This window comes from Phodopus roborovskii, unplaced genomic scaffold, assembly GCF_943737965.1.
Source record: "Phodopus roborovskii unplaced genomic scaffold, PHOROB, whole genome shotgun sequence".
Classification (NCBI taxonomy): Eukaryota; Metazoa; Chordata; class Mammalia; order Rodentia; family Cricetidae; genus Phodopus; species Phodopus roborovskii.
The window spans coordinates 81,485-90,667 of NW_026125528.1; the positions used below are offsets into that span (position 1 = coordinate 81,485).

General features: G+C 47.8%; 1 pseudogene; it reads right to left on the minus strand.

The window, feature by feature from the left end:
• Positions 1-552: 552 nt before the first annotated feature.
• Positions 553-4,816, minus strand: LOC127216129 (uncharacterized; annotated as a pseudogene).
• Positions 4,817-9,183: the final 4,367 nt, after the last annotated feature.

Below are 9,183 nucleotides of genomic sequence, written 5' to 3' on the forward strand. Positions count from 1 at the left end.
AATCTGGCCATTAGGGTACAAACATCAGGGGTTAGGGATGGCCATCATGTCCAAGAGGGGACTTCCTTAGACACTCCATATTACATCCCCAGTGTGGGAAAACACTTGCCAGGTTAATTTTTGAGGAATGTGGGGATGGATAGAGTCACTTAGGTATAGAAGCAGGGTCCATGCAACAAAACTTAAGCTTAAAGAGATTCTCAGTCTTTTCAGCTCTCCATCCAAGATCAGGAGGTGGCGCTGCTTTGATGTGGGATGCATGAATCCAGGAGGGAATTCCCTCAACCTTTAGAGCCATTGGTGTGGTCAGGAGCACAATATATGGGCCTTTCTCTAGGTTTCCTGTGCTGTGGTGTCTAACATAGACTGAGTCTCCCACTTGGAAGCGATGTGGGACTTGCAAGTCTCCTCCTGAGTAGACCTTCTGGAGCTGCTTCCACGTTCACTGTCTCACCCACTCGAACACCTTGAGCCTGGCCAACAAAGCCTGGAAGAGCAATGCATTAGCACTATGTACAGAAGCAATTTCCATCAGTGGAGGAGCCTCCCCCCATAGAGCAATTCATAGGGGGTCAGCCCAAACTGTCCAGGGGTGTTTCTAACCCTGAAAAGCACAAAGGGTAGGAGAGCTATCCAATCATTAGTGCCGGTCTCTGCGGTCAATTTAGTAAGGGTCTCTTTAGTGGTTCTATTCATCTTCTCTACCTGCCCTGAACTTTGGGGTCTGTATGTACAATGTAATTTCCAGTCAATCCCCAATGTCTTGGCCAGTCCCTGACTTACCTGAGCAACAAAAGCTGGACCATTGTCTGATCCTAGTACCTTAGGTATTCCAAATCTTGGGAAATTTTCTTCCAGTATCTTCTTAGCCACCGTTGAAGTTTCCTTCTTGGTGGGGTAGACCTCTACCCATCCTGAAAAGGTGTCTATAAAAACTAACAAATACTTGTTACCGTATTTGGCTGGCTTTACCTCCATGAAATTCACTTCCCAACGAGTGCCTGGGTAGCTTCCCCTCAATCTCTTTCCAGGAGGCAATCTGGAAGGATTAACATTTACCAGCTGGCAGGGACACACAGTTCTTAACTACTGAATGGGCCACCCCCAGTAATTTCAGAACATAGTAGGGGGATGCTCTAACCAGTTTCTGTAAATGTTTAGCCCCTAGATGGGTTAGTTGATGTATCTGCCAGACGTATTCCAATCCTTCTGTGTAGGGTAAAATTTCCTTTCCATCTGAGGTATAACAAACCCCCTCTGGGGTCTCAGAGAATCTGCCCAATTTCGTTACCTCCTGCCAGTCTTCTAGATTATACTGTTGTCTGAATCCTGAGGTTTTAGACTTCTCTATTACAGGCAGCAGGTTGACACCCTGGGCTGCCCCCTTGGCTACCTGGTCAGCCATCTGATTCCCCTTAGAAATGAAGTCTTTTGCCCTCTGGTGCCCAAGGCAGTATATAATGGCCAGTCTTTTTGGCAAATGTAAGGCTTCTAGCAAGCTTAGAATTTCTTCTTTGTTTTTGACTCCCTTCCCTGCTGAAGTAAGCAGCTCCCTTTGTTTATAGATTTCCCCGTGCACATGTGCAGTCGCAAAAGCATACCTGCTGTCTGTGTAGATGTTTATAGATTTCCCTTTGGCTAACCTCAAGGCTTGTGTGAGAGCCATGTGGTCAGCTTTTTGTGCTGAGGTTCCTTCTGGCAGGCTTCTGGCCCAGATCATGTGGGTTCCGTCCACCACCACTGCTCCAGCCATCCTCTTACCTTGTACCATGTAACTGCTCCCATCAGTGAACCAGGTCAGCGGAATTTCCATAAGACCTTTGCAGATCCCAGTCTCTTCAAATAACAGTTGATGGCAATCATGAGCCATTGGTTCATCTGTCTCCTAAGGCAGTAGAGTGGCGGGGTTGAGGGTGGCTGGTGGAGCAAACACAATTATCTCGGTGAGAAGCAGTCTTTGATACTGAGTCATGCCAGCGTTGGTCATCCATCGGTCTGGGGGCTGCCGGACAATACTCTCTAATGCATCAGGGGCTATTATAGTTATTTTCTGCCCCAAAGTTAACTTGTCTTTAGCCAGTACAGCCGTGGCTGCAATAGCTTTTAAACAGCCAGGCCACCCACTGGTTACAGGATCAAGTTTCTTTGACAGATAGACAATGGGTCTTTTCCATGGACCTAGGGATTGGGTCAAAACTCCCTGGGCTACACCCTTACACTTGTCCACACACAGGGTAAAAGGTTTAGTTAACTCAGGAAGGACTAGAGCAGGTGCACCCAGCATGGCCTTTTTTTTTTTTTTTTTTTTTTTTTTTTTTTTTTAATTTTATATAACCAAGTCCATTTAAATGAAAAAACAAACATTTATAGACAATATTTGGGAATTTGGGCGTTGTTCTTTCCAAACTACTTCCCCAGCAGGGCCTTTTTAATGGCATCAAATGCCTCCTGCCTGATGCTCCAGGACCCAGGAGAATTTTTTCTTTTTCTCTAGTTAAAGGGTAAAGTGGAGCTGCTACGGTCCTGAACCCAGGGATCCATAGCCAGCAACATCCAGCTGTCCCCAGAAATTCTCTCACTTGCCTGGCTATTGTTGGGGCCAGTATCTGGACTGCAGTTTTCTTCCAGGCCTCCGTCAGCCTTGGTTGCCTGTCCCATAGACTGTACCCCAGGTACGTTAGTTACCTCTTTTCTGCAAATCTGGGCCTTTTTTGGCTGAGGCTCGATATCTTAGGTCAGACAATTCCAACAAAAGTGTTTTGTACCTTCTAGGCAGTCCTGTTGGGTGGCTCCTGCTAAAAGCAGGTCATCCACGTACTGGAGGAGTGTTACCTGGGGGAGTTGGATCCTGAAATTGGCCAGATCTTTATGGAGGGCCTCATCAAAGATGGTCGGGAAGTTTTTGAGCTCTTGGGGCAGTCGGGTCCAGGTGAGCTGCCCGGTTCTGCCCATGTCAGGGTCCCTCCATTCAAAAGCAAAAAGTGGTTGGCTGGTAGGATGTAACCTCAGGCAGAAGAAGGCGCCTTTTAGGTCTAATACGGTGTACCAGCTCTGCTCAGGTGGGAGGGCACTCAGGAGGTAATAAGGGTTTGGGACAGTTGGATGTATGTCCCTTTTGTTAACCTCTCTCAAGTCCTGCACTGGCTAAAAATCATTGGTCCCAGGCTTCCTAACTGGTAACAGGGGGAGTGTTCCAGGGAGATTGAACAGGAACCAGGATGCCATTCTGAATTAACCTCTGAATATGAGGTCGAGTTCCTTCCCGGGCCTCTCTACTCATGGGGTGCTGTTGGACTGCTACTGGTGTAGCACTAGCTTTCAGCTGAATAATCTGTGATGGCACTTGTTTGGCTAGGTCCATCCCAGATATTTCAGCCCAAGCTGAGGGAGTTTGAGCCAGTCTCGCCTGAACAGTCTAGGTCAAGCCGGGGGATCCTCGTGGAGTCTGTACTCATCTTCTAGTCTAACAGTGAGGACTTGCAATTGATTTCCCCTGTTTATCGGTTACTGATGGCTGTTCAGAGTCAAAATGAATCTGGACTCCCACTTTTGACAGAATATCTCTTCCCTAACAGAGGGTAAGGGCATTCTGGGATAACCAGGATCGAGTGGATACCCGGCCCACGCCAAGGTCCACTGTCCTTCAGGTAGTCCATGAATATTGCCATTGCCCTGTGGCACCCATTACCCGAGATTTTTTTGTCTTTTAATTTCCCTAATGGCTGTATCAGCACAGAATGTTCCACTCCAGTATCCATCAAAAATTCGACTGGTCGCCCCTCCACATTTAAAGTGACCCTGGGCTCAGGGAGGAGGTCCAAACCCCGTCTCCCCTAAACTTCACCTTCCCCCATGGGTAGGATCTTTGATCCCTTGTTTTTCATTCTGGGGCAGTCCTTTGCACAGTGTCTTTGTTGGTCTTTGTTTGTTTGGTCTTTGTTGGGGGGCATGTCCTGTCACCAAGTTTCCCTGTTCTAAATTTCCTAACCTCTCTCTCTCTCTCCTGTCTTCCCTTCAACCACTGCGGCCAGGATGTTAGTCAAATTCTTTCCCTGTCTTCTGTCATGCTTTTCCTCTCTCTCTCTTCTCTTTCCTTCTCTTTCCTCTGCTCCTTCTCTTCCTCAGTCTCCCTTGTGTAATATACTTTCTCTGCCTCTTTCACTAAATCGTGCAACTCAGCTTCCTATAGCCCTTCCAGTCTCTGCAGTTTCTTCCTAACATCTGGGGCTGTTTGCCCTATAAAGGCCAGAGCCACCAGAGCCTTCTGGGCCTCTGAGGTAGGGTCAAAAGGAGTGAACTGTCTGAAGGCCTCCATGAGCCTTTCAAGAAACACCAAGGGAGGTTTGATCAGTCCCTGTATCATCTCTCTTACCTTAGCCAAATTGGTGGGCCATCTCTCGGCACCTCAGAGACCTGCCACCAGAGCCTGGCGATAGACATTCAAGCTCTCCTTACCTTCAGCTGTGTTGAAGTCCCAATTAGGGCAAGCCAAGGGGAACCCCTCGTGAATCTCATCCTGCAGTTGGGTAGGTCGCCCATTGGCTCCCGGGACATTCTTTCTAACCTCTAATAGTATTCTCTCCTGCTCCTCTGTCGTGAAGAGCGTCTGTAGCAGCTGCTGACAGTCAACCTAAGTAGGCTGATGAGAAAACATAAGGAACTCCACCAACCCTGTGAGGCATCGGGGATCCTCTGAGAAAGGGAGGTGGTTACTTTTCCAATTATAAAGATCTGAGGAGGAGAAGGGCCAGTACTGAAGAGGCTGCAACTGGCCACCCAGCACCGGGGGGCCAAATGTGTGCAGCGGCAGGGTCATAACTCTGGCTGGCTTCCAGGTCCTCCTGCTGCTGGAGCCTGAGCTTCAGGGGAGGGGGGGCACAGAAGTTCCCCCTGTGGCACCCTGGTCTCTAGCTCACCCATCCAGATGGAGGGTCAGAACTGTATCAAGAATGACTTTGGAGACACTGAGGAAGGATAGTGGTAGCCTCTGGCCAGTCACCTCATGGTGGCCAGAGTAGGGAGGGAACCTGGAGTTTGCCTGCCACCCTGGCCCATGGTTGCTCAGCTGCAGCTCAGCCCTGGAGGCAGTGGTGGCTGTGGTGCACTCCTGGGGGGCGGGGCTCTTGATCGGCATGAGAGCCAGGTCCAATCTGAAAAACAGCTTGAATAATCTCAGAGTTGTTAGGCTTCCCTCTGGTGGCCATCCAACACTGAATGTCGGCCACTCAGAGGTGCAAAAAGTCTGCCAGGATCTCTCTAACCTCAACTGACAAATTATGGGCCCGAAACAAATTCAGTCTAGTGGTCAAGAGTCAAACTAAGGGGGAGTCGTCAGTAGTCACCATCTGTCCTATGATAAAACTACAGACAAAGACACCAAAGACACACAGAACAAAAACACAGAAAACAGAAACTAACAGATCCTGAAAAGACAAAAAGTAAAGTTAAGAACCCCCCCCCAACTTGAACTGAAAGACAGACTGACCAATATCAGTTCCTTGGAATTTGCTAACTTCCCCTCTCAAGGCCCTGAGATAAAAAGACACCAAGAATTCACACTGCCCCTCCTTTCCATGAGTCAGCAGGTGGTGAATAGGGTCCTTAAGAAACAAAGAGATAACTATACCTCCAGTTTGCCCAGACAAGATTAATTAGCACACCCTGAGGCCCTAAGGTCTGTTGACCTTAATAGCAGACCATCCGGTCTCAAAGGGTCATGTACTCAATGGACAGAGGGCCCTACCCCCTCCCTAAGCTTGTGGGTTTGCCTTTAAAAACACCTGTGCCCAGGGGATGGGGCTTCTCTCTAGCCTGCGTACTAAGGGAGCCTGTTGCGCAAACGTTTCCGGTTCATTAAAGCCTCTTGCATGTTGCAGCAACTGGACTGGACATTGAGTTCTTGGGGGTACCAACCAAAACTTGGAGACTCCTCATTCTGAGGGTCTTACAATGCAGACACACGCAACCAGTCCACGTCTTCCACAAGCAGGCAAAAGAACCGGATGGCTGCAGAGGAAGCTTCTGCTTCAACAGCAGAGTTCAGTACTCTGACCAACTAAAGGAGGCCACCAGGCGTCCCTGGGCCTCCAAACCTCTCAGGGTGTCCCCAGGGCAGCAGCCTGTGATCCTCCCTAGCAAGTCTGCTGATCACAGTCCTCTGGTCCTTGTGGCCGGAGAGGACAACTGGCAAACCGAAACCCAAAACATGCATTCCAGAAAACATACTCAGAACCAGAGACAACGGCCAACACACACACACACACACACACACACACACACACACACATATACACACACACCAGGGGATCCCTTACTTTCAAGTCGGTTCTCGGTTGTGAGGGGTGATTGCGGATTCCCGGCCAACTCACCAAATGAAAGACCCACAGAGCGTGGACCTTCACGCTCTGACTGAGAAAAGGCAACACCCAAAATCACTCACGAGAAACTGCATGAGGAATTTTTATTCAAAATGCATTGGGGTCCACAGTCATACACCACTCAGGGGTAGAGGACTGAGGACCTCGAGGGCAGAATTGAGACAGTTTTTATAGGGTTTACAACAAAGCCCACACACCAAACCAATCATCCAAAAGTGTCAAGATCCCACATGGTGTGTGCTAATCAATTTAAACCAATTTTTGTTTTTCTATAGCTGAGTGGATAATTGGCAGTTAGGATTTGTGGATCCGCAAATTTAGGATCCGCAACAGTTTACTAAAGTTAGATATGCAGCTGGTCAACTCATCTGTTATCCTTATTCAGCCAGAAAGCAAGGCCTTGGGACAGTTCAAAATTTGGGTGGTTATGACTTTTTATGAATAATAATAATTTCCAGAAACTGGTCATCATGACCAAGCTATTCCATGTTTTCCATTTTTCCTGTGCTTTGCATGTAGCTAGGGTGATTTTTAAATACATGCTGGTGGATAATTTTAAACTTCTAACTTCCAGTGGTCATTGAGTGTTAGGCTATATTTTCATCCTTTCATTCCCACTTCTTCTCTGGCTAATAGTTCTAATCTATTAAGATTAGAAATTAAGAAGCAGCTTCCTTGTCTCAGGAGGCTTCTGTACTATTGTCTGTACCATAAACTGGACTGCACTCACCCATTCCCTAACAAAAATAACAATCTTATAATTATACAAGGTTCAACAGTGAGCAACAAGAGAGGAATAAAAATGATTGCTGGAGCAGTTGTGAAGAGGCTGTCCCTGGGTCCCTATAACCTCTAGTGGCATGGGGGTGGGGTCCAGGGGAGGAGGAGGACATATTCTGGACCGGGCTGCAAAGTGGCTCTTTTACCGAGTCTCAAGGTTTCCTGTGTGGTGACATCTAACGTAGACCAAATCTCCAACTTGGAAGGGATGTGGAACTTTCAAGTCTCCATCCACCGAGTAGGCATCCGAGATGCTTCCACGCCCACTGTCTTGCCCACCGAGCACTTTGAGCATAGGAAACAGAGGCTTGGAGAAAAGACATTAGCACTATGTACAGAAGCAATTTTTCATCAGTGGAGGAGCCCCCCCCCATAAAGCAATTCATAGGGGGTCACCCAAATGGTCCAGGGTGTTTCTAACCCAAAATCACAAAGGGTAGGAGAGCTATCCAATCTTAAACACCAGTCTCCAGGGTCAATTTAGTGGGGTCTCTTTAATGGTTTTATTTATCCTTTCTACCTTCCCCTGAGCTTTGGAGTCTGTATGCACCATGTAATTTCTAATCAATCCCCAACTTCTTGGCCAGTCTCTGACTTACCTGGACCACAGTCTGATCCTAGTACCTTAGGTATTTCAAATCTTGGGAAAATTGCCTTCAGTATTTTCTTAGCCATGGCTAAGGTCTCTTTCTTAGTAAGGTAAGCCTCTACCCATCCTGAAAAGATGTCTATAAAAACTGGCCATGGTTGGAGCTGGTATCTGGACTAGAGTTCTCTTCCTGGCCTCCCATGTCCATCAGACTTGAAGTTGATGCTGCCAGATCTCCAGAAGGCCTCTTATCGGTCCCATCCCAACTGCCAGAGCTTCTGTTGCAGCTCTTCATGAAAAAACAGGCGACTGAGACATATTTTGAAGTAGCCCTTTCGAGAAGAGCCTGGGAGGGGGCAGAGGGGCCCTGGGAGGTGGTGGCGTGGAGGAAGTTGCTGATACTGCTGCTCCCCTCCTCTCAGGCACCTTGGAGGGACCACATCCTGTGGCGGGAAGACCATGAGGGTTAGTTCAGGGCCTGGGGGCTGCAACAGAAGCCAGCCATCCCCTCCTCCCTGAAAGGTTAAAAAATATACAGCCTAGCTTTCCCATGACCATTGGAAATTAAAAGTCTAAAAACACCCACCAGCATGTATTTGAAAATAACCACCCAGTTTCTGAGAAATGTTGTTATCCACAACAACAGTCTGGTTTCTGGGAGTTGTTATGGGTCATCCTGTCCACAAAGAAAATTAATAACTAAAGATACGGGACTCCATGGCAAGAAGGGAAAACCAGAAAGAATGAGTGTTTCCACCAACAGATATAGATAGCCTCCCTGACTGAGAGAGGACATTTTCCCTCACCCCCCACTGGTCCTAGAGAGAAGAAAACCCCCAACCTTGCAGAGGCGCTAAACAATCCCAACTTTGTAAAACTGTACTCTATGAAATCTCTGTAACCTAGGAAACCTTATTAACCATCCAAGTTTTAAACTGCCCCATGACCTTGCTTTTAGGCCTAGTGAAAATAACAGGAACCGCTATTCTAGCTTTGAAGAAAAACAAAAACAAAACCTGGCCTTGTTAGCTTTGAAGAAAATCCTCTAGAGCTGTCTCAACCCTGTACTAGGAGTCCTCAGTCCTCTATCCCTGCGTGGCGTATGGCTGTGGATCCCAGCTTGCTGGATAAAAATCCTCCTGTATTGCATCAAGAACATTTCTGGTGAGTGATTTGGGGTGTCACGCCTTTCCTGAGTCACTCAGGTCTTTCATTTGGTGCATTGGCCGGGAAACAACAACTACCCTCACACCCGAGAATCGACTTGGAGGTAAGGGGATCCCCCCTAGTGTGTGTGTGTGTGTGTGTGTGTGTGTGTGTGTGTGTGTGTTGGTTGGCGTCTCTGTATCTGTTTTCTGGAACGCGTGTTTTCGGTTTTGGTTTGCAGCTGTCCTCTCAGGCTGTAAGGACCAGGGGACTGTGACCAGATGTGCTAGC